Raw genomic sequence first — 13,472 nt, forward strand, 5'->3', positions numbered from 1 at the left:
CCATCCATCTTTTACGCTGTGTAGAACCGCACTCTCCGCCCAACATAGCTGCTGATCAACACATTCGACTGACAGCTGCCGCACTGCACAGAGAAATAGAAATGCTTTATGAGCTCGGCTCCTCCCTTTGCTATACTGCCCTGCTTTTGCCAATTGGATTGCCCGAGGAGGTAGGTATGATGTTGTTGGGTAGACTTTTTTGGTTGGTTGTGTTACTCATATTGTGACAGCGAATTACTCTCTTTGTGTCAAGAGTGTAGAACGTGCTCACGATTTCGTAGAGCTGTATATATAGATATGTATTATTTCTGCAGGAAAAGAACTATACCTTTCGCCTGTTTTGGTTTGTTCTCTCGATGGCTGTTGATTACTTTATGACTACAGTTGAGTGAATGAGCACCGAATAAGTGAGCGAATATTTTACAGGGCTATGTTTTAACATAGTGTGTGCGAATAACGTTGGATGCTCTTTATTGTATAATTTCGTCGTTGTATAACGGAGTCTTTATTAATGATTATGACTATTAATGTTTTGCCGACGGCAAATATAGCAATTGTAATGCTGGGGAAAGCATGGTGCTGTATATTTAAAAATATGATCAGTTTTAATTTAGACTAAATTATATTTATTATTATTTATTTGTGCTTTATTAACGAAATCGACATATCAATGAACTTAATTCATATATTTGAATACCAATAGCACTAAATCACATTACATTGATGACAATTCTGCAAACATCTTTATTAATTCAATGATCAACTAATTTTTAATTAATAAGAAAATTAGATAATATAATTTGATGGCTACCACAAATGGGTATTGAATTCCATTGTAATTGTTGTCTTATTGAGGTGACTGGCAACTGCCGAATGAAGCACTAACAAGCGATATACTGTGGCCAACAACTATTGAGGTTCACATGTATATCATTCCGTTAAGCTTTCTAGTTTATTGCTAGTTTCGAATTTTACTCAAATATTGAGAGGAAGAAAACATTCTCGGTTATTTAAAAAGTGGAGAGCGCGGAATCGTAAAAACCAGTTTCTCTGTGAAGAGTAATCAGTTTATGTAAATATTTAATAAATAGAAATCCATGAAGCTTGAGTGTTTATATCTATCAAAGAAGTTATTTTGTAGAATAGGGTTGCCGTATATTTCAATTATACATACACATACATATGTATTATTATATGTGGAATTCATATTGTATTTGCATGATTTCATTAAAAAATAAAAGGTTTAGATTTATTATAGCCTTATATAAATATTTGATACATTTTCCAATTCAGTGTATGCATATCTTAAATAATTCGAAAAACGGAACAACAAATTTATTAAATTCCTTGTACAGGTCCTGAAGTAGTGAGAAATGAGTACATATATGTATATAGTACATAATTAGTAACTAATTTTAATACACGACTTGCAGGATATTCCTAAAATACTTTTATTGTAATCAGAAGTTAAATATTGCTACTTTAGGTTTCTTGAAATTCTGACTCTAGCACCTTAATGTGGCGGTAACACTGGACAAAAAACAAATGTGAGCACCTTTGAATGTAGTAGAGTACGGTTCATTGAGAAATAACGATATATAAAACACATTTTTTATAAATAAAATATTCTCCAGAAAATAAATACATATGAAAAATGATATGACCACAACTCAGAGCAGGGCATATACATTCATATTACATTTTCAGTAGTCAAAACCAGAGCGGTAAGAGATTTTGTTAAGGTATAGATCTCACAAGTTGCATAAACTACCAGAGAGTATGATATATAAACGCAATAAAGGCAGATTTCTGTGCCATTTCTCGGACACACAAAACATTAAGCAGAGTGAGAGCCAAATGTGTTTGAACATATTGTCAAAGCAAAACCACGGGTGCTCTTAGAATGGTGCATCCCCAACCTTTTAATATAATATATGGCACTCACATAAATTTCAACAACCAATGAAACAAACCAAAACAAAAAAAAATAAAAGTACATAGTTTAATTGAGTTGATTGCTCACTCGCTCATTTCTCTAGTCGTTGTACTCGCCGGTTAGGTAAAGTTTTAAAACAAAAAACAAATTCACACGATAAATTTCGCCAATCTTCTCGGAGTACATTTTTGGTATCCAGTGCGTACTTTATTGCTTCGGCGCGCTGCCTTCGACGCAGTGTGGTCACTGAACATGAAACATTGAAAAGCAGTACCGCATTCAGCGTTTGGAGCCGGAGAAGAGTGTTGATACAAAATAACATAAAAAATTAATACCCGAAGCCAAGCAGCGCAAAAGCAGAGTCTTAGGACTGAAAGCATTGTTGAGCACTTGCTCGTAATATAAAAATTGATGGACCAAATAGACTGTTGTGACGTTTGTTCAGTTTTTGTGGTTGTCTTTCTTATAAAAATATTTATCATGTATCTACTTCCGCTGCTCGCTTCGGCGCTTGCACATCCGTCTCTGCAAACGACGCTGCTAGCAGAATTTGAATATTTCAGTTTTTGTTTTTCGTATTTTCCAAATTTTTTGTCTTTTGGCGCACAGCTTTATGATAAAGGGTGAGGTGGAAGATGACACTTCCGTGCTGCCAGCGAAACTTGGAATTGTTGTTGATTCATTTGACTTTATTTTTACTCTACGCGTTAACTGTCTCTGTTGTTGATACTATCACAACGACGTTGTTGTTTATTTCTCTCCCTTATATATTGCATTGGCGCTGCTAGCGACAATGTAACGCTGGGGCCGCTCGCGATATCGTTAAGCTGCCTCAGTTGCAGCAGCTGCTACTGCTGCTGCGGACTGTCTGCTCACTTTTGCTTACTCGCGCAGCCGTATGCCCAGACAGACCGTTTTCACATACATACATACATATATGTAGCTGCCGCGCTCGTAAATATGTGAAGTATATGCCTTGAATTGAATGCTTTATGGGTTTAGTTTGATAGAAGTCGTAAAGAAATCAACATCAACATCATCTACAATACACATAGAGAAATAACCCTAAAAAATAATAATAACCGTTGGCAATAATAATATAACGACACGATTATCGTAGCAGCAAATTCCACTTGATGTGAACCAATGAACGGCAGAATAACAAACGGTTTAATTTGCTGCACAACTACTGCCGTGCAAAATATTTCATTTTCAAGGTCATTAAATTGTAAAAATTTGACAAAAGGCACTTGCTAAATAATATCTGCTGCGTACGACGGGGACATACGTAAACTGTGTGTGCACGAAGAAATCTGCTTCGTGGATTGGCTAATACCTGCTACTTAAATATTAGACTAAACTGGCCTCAGTTCTTAATACGTCTTTACTGCGTCCACTATTTAGTCATCTTCCAATTGGGCGAGACTGTAGTAGAATGCAGACAATCGACTGATAAAGTGAATTAGCAGTTATCATAAAAATAATTATACCAATAATCGTAAAAACTTGTGCAGTGTTGAACAGCGGTAGAGCGGTAAATAGGTTGAATTAAAGGACACAATATTCGTTTAGTTCATTTGGAACGATTCTATTACGCTCGGAGAGAGAGTTCGGACCGCAATATGGTGTGTGTAGTGGTATCGGTGCGGTGTATTAGTAATAAATAATATATATATGTTATAAAAAATAGATAGAAGGTCATCTATCATATATATTCTTATTTACTATACCGAATATTGCCGTAGAAAGTGGCAGGCAAGAATTAAAAAATTGAATATAAAAGGTGCAAAATTTCAATCAAATATAAATTTGGTGCAATAAAATATGCGATCTTGTTAAAAAGAACTAAATACGAATTACAAATTTGGAGTGACATCAGAAAAACGATTATTAAATTGTGCCAATACAAAACTTAAAAGGTTCCAGAACATGTAATTAACTACTGGTACAAAATTATCTAAATGATACTAAAATTTATCTAGAATAAAATCCAAAGTGAAAACCTAATGCCAAATTCTATTCTTCTAAAAATGTTTTTTCTACACAAATACATATAACTATAAAAGGAGTTTGTATTGACATTACCGTAATAATCTCACTCACAATTCTAGTCGTTGATTGTAAGCAATATTTTACAAATATATTTATATACACAATACAGCTATATATTATGACATACAAAAATTATAAGTGGATAGAGAAAATGGCGTTCAATGTAAAAAGAAGGTGATTAGTTAACAGAAAAACTGTTTGTACGTAATAGCCATCGTAAAACGACTTTACTTTACACATTGAGAGGATTAAAACAAATTTGCTTGTTGCGCGCAACTGCAACAGCTTCAAAACGTAGTGATCTCTTATATTTCGGTAATAAACCTATATACGTGTAATAAAGTGTGCAAGCGAGTTTATAAAAAGAAATATAAACAGTTTCAATCCAGAAAAAAGAAAATACATTTAATAAATTGGAGCTCCATACAGGACGCGATATATGAATTCTAGGATATTCAAAGGTAAGATTTAAATTACTTTGTTAATAGTAATCGTACTCGGAGACTATTCATTTAAATATGTAAGTTATTATCACCCATATAATCCCAATGATGGTGAATTTAGGTCATATTACTGGCACCAAGGTACTGATTATAATTGTCCTAATATAGAGAGGTATGCAACCTGAAACTCTTATTTTCCATTTCAAGTATCGACAAGCCACCGCGAACCTAACACTTGGATATCTGAAGATGTGGTTTTTCAACTTCAATCTCGCAATAACGAAAGAATTAAGTAAATATTGATATGAGTCTACGTTTCTTCTTCCAAATAACTCCTACAACTGACACCTGATAAATGTTTAACCTTACGTAAAACTCACTAGAATTTACCGCGGACCGGAAAAAGATTGCGACTGAGCAAGCTTAATGCTCGTAAATCTATTTTGGTTTATGAATGCAGCAGTGTTAAGGATACCTGAAACTGTAGTTGTTGAAACGTTGATTGCGACATGAGCTTTTTAAAAGTTGAAATTGAATATTGGAGAATACTCGAAAATTTTATTTTTAATTTTAATGAAATGGAATTCAATCAAAGCCTTGAGAAAAAAGTATTCCCAAATAGGGTTTGTCCTCAACATATTTCTAAAGATCACATCGGCAACAAAAGTTAGTTCAACACATTTAATATGCCTAAAAAGTTACTAGAGATTATAATGGATAGTATCTACATGCCATCTAAAGTTAATACTTAAAAACCGTCAAAGCAACTATAACAACTTTTTAACTACGAAAAGTGACAATCAATTAGTCATGTCAACATTCTAAGAGAACCTTTTTAATACAGAATTGAAAGCTAGCTTACTTTGATCCAGTGGTCATTAATCCACCACATATGACCATCAAAGGTGGTCATGCCCTCATTATAATATACTTTAAACAGTGACATGCTCGAAAATTTTATGAAAAGATGAGGCGATTAACAGAAGGTTTCAAGACCGGAGCATTATCATGTAGGGACCGAGAAGGTAATCTGGTAACGGATGTCCAGAGCACACTGGGATTATGGAGGGAACACTTCTCCGACCTGCTCAATGGCAGTGAAAGTACAACACCAGGAGATGGCGAACCCGATTCCCCAATCGATGACGATGGAATAGATGTTCCATTACCCGACCATGAAGAAATTCGAATAGCAATTACCCGCTTGAAGAACAACAAAGCGGCGGGGGCCGATGGATTACCGGCCGAGCTATTCAAATACGGCGGCGAAGAACTGATAAGGTGCATGCATCAGCTTCTTTGTAGAATATGGTCGGAAGAAAGCATGCCTGACGATTGGAATCTAGTGTGCTCTGCCCAATCCATAAGAAGGGAGACCCGACAATCTGCGCCAACTACCGTGGTATAAGTCTCCTCAATATCGCATATAAGGTTTTGTCGAGCGTATTGTGTGAAAGACTAAAGCCCACCGTCAACGAACTGATTGGACCTTATCAGTGTGGCTTTAGACCTGGAAAATCCACAATGGACCAGATATTCACCATGCGCCAAATCTTGGAAAAGACCCGAGAGAGAAGAATCGATACTCACCATCTTTTTATCGATTTTAAAGCTGCCTTCGATAGCACGAAAAGGAGCTGCCTTTATGCCGCGATGTCTGAATTTGGTATCCCTGCAAAACTAATACGGCTATGTAAGCTGACGTTGAGCAACACCAAAAGCTCCGTCAGGATCGGGAAGGACCTCTCCGAGCCGTTCGATACCAAACGAGGCTTCAGACAGGGTGACTCACTATCGTGCGACTTCTTCAATCTATTGCTGGAAAAAATAATACGAACAGCAGAGCTAAATAGAGAGGGTACAATATTTTACAAGAGTGTACAGCTCCTGGCGTATGCCGATGATATTGATATCATCGGAAGCAACACCCGCGCCGTTTGTTCTGCGTTTTCCAGACTGGATAAAGAAGCGAAGCGTATGGGTCTGGTGGTGAATGAGGACAAGACGAAATATCTCCTGTCATCAAACAAACAATCAGCGCACTCGCGTCTTGGCTCCCACGTCACTGTTGACAGTCATAACTTTGAAGAAAAGACCCGAGAGAGAAGAATCGATACTCACCATCTTTTTATCGATTTTAAAGCTGCCTTCGATAGCACGAAAAGGAGCTGCCTTAATGCCGCGATGTCTGAATTTGGTATCCCTGCAAAACTAATACGGCTATGTAAGCTGACGTTGAGCAACACCAAAAGCTCCGTCAGGATCGGGAAGGACCTCTCCGAGCCGTTCGATACCAAACGAGGCTTCAGACAGGGTGAGTCACTATCGTGCGACTTCTTCAATCTATTACTGGAAAAAATAATACGAACAGCAGAGCTAAATAGAGAGGGTACAATCTTTTACAAGAGTGTACAGCTCCTGGCGTATGCCGATGATATTGATATCATCGGAAGCAACACCCGCGCCGTTTGTTCTGCGTTTTCCAGACTGGATAAAGAAGCGAAGTGTATGGGTCTGGTGGCGAATGAGGACAAGACGAAATATCTCCTGTCATCAAACAAACAATCAGCGCACTCGCGTCTTGGCTCCCACGTCACTGTTGACAGTCATAACTTTGAAGTTGTAGATAATTTCGTTTATCTGGGAACCAGCATTAACAACACCAACAATGTCAGCCTTGAAATCCAACGCAGAATCACTCTTGCCAACAGGTGCTACTTTGGACTGAGTAGGCAATTGAAAAGTAAAGTCCTCTCTCGACGAACCAAAATCAAACTCTATAAGTCGCTCATTATTCCCGTCCTGATGTATGGTGCTGAAGCGTGGACGATGACAACATCCGATGAGACGACTCTTGGGGTTTTCGAGAGAAAGGTTTTGCGCAAGATTTATGGTCCTCTAAACATTGGCAACGGCGAATACCGCAGACGATGGAACGATGAGCTGTACGATTTATACGACGACATTGACATAGTTCAGCGAATAAAAAGACAGCGGCTACGCTGGCTAGGTCATGTTGTACGGATGGAAGAAAACACTCCAGCTCTGAAAGTATTCGATGCAGTACCCGCTGGAGGAAGCCGCGGAAGAGGACGACCTCCACTCCGGTGGAAAGACCAAGTGCGAAGTGACCTGGCTTCACTTGGTGTTTCCAGTTGGCGCCAACAAGCAAAAAGGAGGAATGAGTGGCGCGCTCTGGTGGATTCGGCTATAATCGCTTAAAGCGGTTCCTACGCCAAATATATATATATATATATTAAACAGTGACATTTCAATAGGTAGTGAGAACTATTTGATTATACATATGTATTTATTTCTGCCAAAAAATCGTTCGAAGGGATTCGGCTTTAGACTTGTTCAATGAAAATGGGAGCTAAGCAAAGTGTATAGGAAATGTATAGTTCCAAATTTATTTAGAAGTCGTATTGTACTGTTAAAATCATATACGCTTCTACAATTAAATATTTTCATAGTCAACCTACAATCTTATAGCGCATATTTTTTGTATTCAACTCAAGGCTGAGCAGTGTGTGTGTGGAACACTTTACCTAACAAAATAAAATTAGAAACTATACAAATTAAAAAAAGAATAAGATTAGCATTCACATCTTAAATTTACCTAAATATATTTTTTATCATTCATTAAAGAAGTGGATCCCCAAATGTGCCAAAAATAGTTGTTGCAAAGTAAACAGATTTTAAGCTGAAAATTTTAAATTTTAGCAACATATATAAGATTTAATTTAGTTTTAATGAACTTCTTCTTAACATTATAAGCAAATATAGTCCTTATATTAAAATACTCTTGTAATAATACATTCATACTTGCGTATTAAATTGTAATCAGCATAAATTGAAAATTGCAAATTTCGAATTATATTCCATCATTGTGACACTCAATAATTCATAACAGAATGCAGCAGATAAATACGTTACACACAAATTGCAGCATGCCTTCTACAAGCAATCGTCTGCTTTGAATTTTATTACTCCTATTATTTTCAATTGTTTGTTGTAATTTGTTGTTATACTGGTACTATATTTTGTGAATATATGTATGAATATATGTAAAGGCAAATATTCAAACCTGACAATACTGCAACGAGCTTCGTGCAACTGTGACGTAGTTTTGCATTGCACTGCGTGAAGCTGCAACACGTTTATGATTTGCTGTTGACAGGCTTATTAAGCTCTACAGCCTCACGGCATAGTGGCCCCCCACCAGTATGTGTCGTCTCCAGTCTGCTCCAGTCTAACCGACTGCCGTTGCAACGCCGTGTATTCCTACTCGTTGAATGCAGTTTCGTACATCCATTGATACACATATCTTTATACAAACACATGCATGTATATTTTTGAGTATGAGGGCATACAAATACAATACACCAAACATTTCACAAGTTTTTGTTGCTTTGAACTTGGAGCTTTATATTCGAGTTATGAAATATTGTGAAAATGTATGTACTAGTGGGGACAAGGGGATTAATAAATAAGAAGCGACGGTGTATGAGAAAGCCGTTGGTATAATTTCAACCTATGTTGCCATATTTATACAAAATAACAGTGGTTTTCCGAAACAAAAAAAAAACAATAAAAGAACATTTCAAATGTTGTCTTAAAAGAAGTAATGTGCTGAAAAAGCGAATGCATTTGTGATACTCGTAAATTTCTATATCTATTTTCAAACTAGATTATTAGGTCGCTTCGTTGGCTACTCCCTGAAGTTCAATTAATACGATAAGTTTTGAAAAATTGATATTGTTCTTCTTTGCCACTTCTCTTCTTCTTTAGTGCCACTTAAATTGTTGCATAAAATGACAGCCACTCCTTCTTTGGATATATTTAGTATCCAATCAGCTAATTTCTAAAATGGACCAATTCTGCAAATACACACCACGGAATGTTTATTTTTTGTAGCAGCAGGGCATATTTTTCGAAAGGTTCATCACAGTTTTTATACTCTCGCAACAAATGTTGCTAAAGAGAGTATTATAGTTTTGTTCACATAACGGTTGTTTGTAACACCCAAAACTAAACGAGTTAGATAAAGGTTTATATATACCAAAGTGATCAGGGTGAAGAGTGGAGTTTAAATCCGAATGTCTGTCTGTCCGTCCGTCCGTCCGTCCGTCCGTCTGTGCAAGCTGTAACTTGAGTAAAAATTAAGATATCTTGATGAAACTTGGCACACTTATTTCTTGGCACCATTGGAAGGTTTCTTTCGAATCATAGCAAAATCGGACCACTGCCACGCCCACAAAATGGCGAAAACGGAAAACACATAAAGTGCCATAACTAAGCCATAAATAAAGCTATGGAAATAAAATTTGGTATGAAGGATCGCACTATGAAGGGGCATATTTGGATGTAATTTTTTGGGGAAGTGGGCGTGGCCCCGCCCCCTACTAAGTTTTTTATACATATCTCGCAAACCAATAGTGCTATATAAACCAAACTTTCTGCAGTCGTTTTTTTTGGCCACTTTCTAATACAGTCCAAAAATGAAAGAAATCGTAACCACGCTCACCTCCCATACAAAGGTTAGGTTGAAAATTACTAAAAGTGAATCAACTCTCTAACGAAAAACGTCAGAAACACTAAATTTTACAGAAGAAATAGCAGAAGGAATCTGCACTCAGTTTTTTACAAAATGGAAAATGGGCGTGGCGTCGCCCACTTATGGGTAAAAAACCATATCTCAGGAACTACTAGACCGATTTCAATGAAACTTGGTTTGTAATAGTTTCCTTACATCCCAATGATATGTTGTGAGAATAGGCCAAATCGCTTCACAACCACGCCTACTTCCTATATACCAGAACTTTAAAGTCGACCTGAATCGTTTACTTTACAATATATAATGTAAGTACTAGTGAAGATATCAGTGCAGAACTTTGCAAAAATACTTTAAACAATATTTGACGCTCCCAAAATGATTCCGCACTCGCTTTACTTTTTCTACAACATGGCCGCCGATCGTGCTGTCACCCACTATTTATTTTTAATTATTTAGATATAAAATTTACTTATTTTATAAAGCTGCCACATTATTTAGATATTTAATTTACATATTTTATAAAGCTGCCACAATACTATGTTAATAGTGTGGCAGCCCCTTTCTAAAAATCGCCGAAATCAGACCATAGGTTTTTAAGGCCCCATATATCGAACACGAGGACCTCGGTGCTTCTAACCTAATATTATGGTTTCCAACTTTCAATGGACTTTATTCCATATATATGAAGAATATGTCTGTCAAATTGTGTATTATATAATATAAATAAAGTTAAATAAATAAATTGCGAGAGTATAAAATGTTCGGTTACACCCGAACTTATCCCTTCCTTACTTGTTAATATTGTCGAGACGGTGGACATTTTTGAATTAATTTTTTTAAACAAATCCGACACTTATACATCTATTTGGTGCAGCCCAATCATTTTAAGTTTTTCTATCAAATTCAATACAAAATTCGTACTCGTTTTTTCAATTTGCACATTTCTTTTAAAAATTTTCAAATTATATTTTTATACTCTCGCAACCTATTGTACAGAGTGTTATAGTTTTGTTCACATAACGGTTGTTTGTGTCACCAAGAAATAAAAGAGTAAGATATGGGGTTATATATAGATAAATGATCAGGATGACGAGTGTAGTTGAAATCCGGATGTCTGTCCGTCCGTCTGTCCGTCTGTCCGTGCAAGCGATAACTTGAGTAAAAATTAAGATATCTAAATCAGATACACTAAATTTTACAGAAGAAATAGAAGAAAGAAGCTTCACTCAGATTTTTTCACAAAATGAAAAATGGCCGTGGCATCGCACACTTTTGGGTCAAAAACCATATCTCAGGAACTACTCAACAGATTTCATTGAAAATCGGTATATAATATTTTCTTGAGACTATGACAACACGGTTAAATGAGCGTAATCGGTTCACAACTACGCCTACTTCCCATATAACTCAATTTTGAATGCTTCTGATTCGTTCACTTTATAATATATACATTAGGAACAAGTGAAGATAGCGGAATAAAACTTTACACAAATACTGTATATGATCTGTGCCATCACTTGTGAAAAAATTGTCGAAAACAGACTATAACTTTCTAGGCCCCAAATATCGAACATGTTGAACTCAGGGCCTAAGGTTAAATTTTAACCGAAAATATGGGTAAATCTCTCAGATAATTTAATCTAATTCAGAGGAAATTGTTTTCTTCCAATAGTGTGTCTCTGTTCCAAAAATTATTAAAATCCGGTAATAACATCTCCTAGCTCCCATATACATCATTATAGGTTTTTCAAAAATATCATCCCCTAACGCCCATATACCTAATTATAGGTTTTTCAACAATTCGCTTTATTTCGCATATATGTATTGGTTAATATGTGATATATCTTAGCAAAATTAAGTGAGCGTATAGTATTGGATATAGTGTACCTTGCTGATGAAATTTAATGAAATCGGTTCATTAATTACTTCAGCCCTCATATCTATATATGACGATTTTCGTTATTCTATTAAACTTTATGCCGAATTTATGGGTAAATTTGTGTGTTATCTTAATAAAATTTCTTCAATAAATTGCGAGAGTATAAAATGTTCGGTTAGGAATGGTTTCGACGATTCAGAGCGGGTGGAAACGACACCATGGATAAGCCAGTCGGCGGAAGACCTGTGACGACGAATACCAATTAAATCATGGAAAACATCGAATTAGACCAGCATGTGGCATCTCATGACATCACTCAGGAGATGGGAATAAGTCACCATATCATTTTAAACCATCTGCAGAAGGCTGGATACAAAAAAAACTTGATATTAGGGTGCCGCATGATTTGACGCAAAATAACCTTCTGGACCGAATTAACGCCTGCGGTATGCTGCTGCAATGGAACGTACTTGACCCATTTTTGAAGCGGATGGTGACTGACGACGAATAATGAATCAGATACGACAATATCAAGCGACAACAGTCGTGGTCGAAGGCCGGTGAATCGTCCCAAGCAGTGGCCAAGACGGGATTGACAGCCAGAAAGGTTTGGTGGGATTGGAAGGGAAACTATGAGCTGCTCCCATATGGCCAGACGCTTAATTTTACCATATACTGCGAACAATTGGACCGCTTGAAGCAGGCGATCGACCAGAAGCGTCCAGAATTGGCCAACAGGAAGGGTGTAGTGTTCCACCAGGACAACGCCAGACCACACCCTTCGTTGATGACTCCTCAGATGCTACGGGAGCTCAGATTGGATGTTTCATCGCATCCACCATATAGCCCGGACATAGCGCTAAGTGATTACCACCTGTTCCTGTTCATGGCGAACGCCCTTGGTGGTCTAAAGTTGAACTCAAAAGAGGCTTGTGAAAAGTGGCTGTCCGAGTTCTTCGCAAATAAGGAGGGAGGTTTCTTCGAACCTAATATTAACCAATCTTTTGATCTCAATAATTTAAAAAAAAATGGAAATCAATAAACAAGTGTTTAAAAATAAAATTATTTCGAATTTGAAATGTTAGTTGTAGTATGAAGGGTTAATTGGGCTAGTATGTCACATTAACGAAAACAAGTTGACTGAACCCGTTGGGTAGGAAAGTCATCTAAACGAAATCCAGACTAATTAGTTTTAAAGTTTTAACAACTATGAATACTATGTCGACTTCAAAAATAATATATTTTGTATACATCGGTTAGTATGCAAGATAGGACTATCTGAATAACATATGCTGAAGACACTTGGAGTCCGATTTGAACAATAATTACAATCTTTTTGTATGCCTACAAATTACAAAACTGTATAAATTTGTAGTTGTAGTTTGGTCCGGCGTGAACTCGCTCTTCCTTATTTGTTTTGTGTCCTTTTTTTATTTCGCCAACAAATTGTATTTATTTATTTTTACTTCGCTTGAATTTGTTATACCATCATTTCTTCAATATATACTGCATTTATGTGGTATATTCGTCCTTTCGCTCTTTCGCCTGCTAACTCATTGTCGCCCATATCTTTATGTTATAAATCATTGTCAGTTGTTCCATGTG

The 13,472-nt window shown here is 36.6% G+C and overlaps 1 protein-coding gene across 1 annotated transcript in view; it reads left to right on the top strand.

Moving 5' to 3' along the window:
* The first annotated feature begins 2,917 nt into the window (after positions 1-2,917).
* Positions 2,918-13,472, top strand: part of LOC105219617 (homeotic protein antennapedia) — a 159,039-nt gene continuing 148,484 nt past the window's right edge. Inside the window, exon 1 of the mRNA XM_054235945.1 lies at positions 2,918-4,449. The gene's annotated coding sequence lies outside the window, so the exon portion shown is untranslated. The remainder of the gene's footprint in view (positions 4,450-13,472) is intronic.

The sequence above is a fragment of the Zeugodacus cucurbitae genome, chromosome 2 (genome assembly GCF_028554725.1).
Source record: "Zeugodacus cucurbitae isolate PBARC_wt_2022May chromosome 2, idZeuCucr1.2, whole genome shotgun sequence".
In the NCBI taxonomy this organism is placed as follows: Eukaryota; Metazoa; Arthropoda; class Insecta; order Diptera; family Tephritidae; genus Zeugodacus; species Zeugodacus cucurbitae.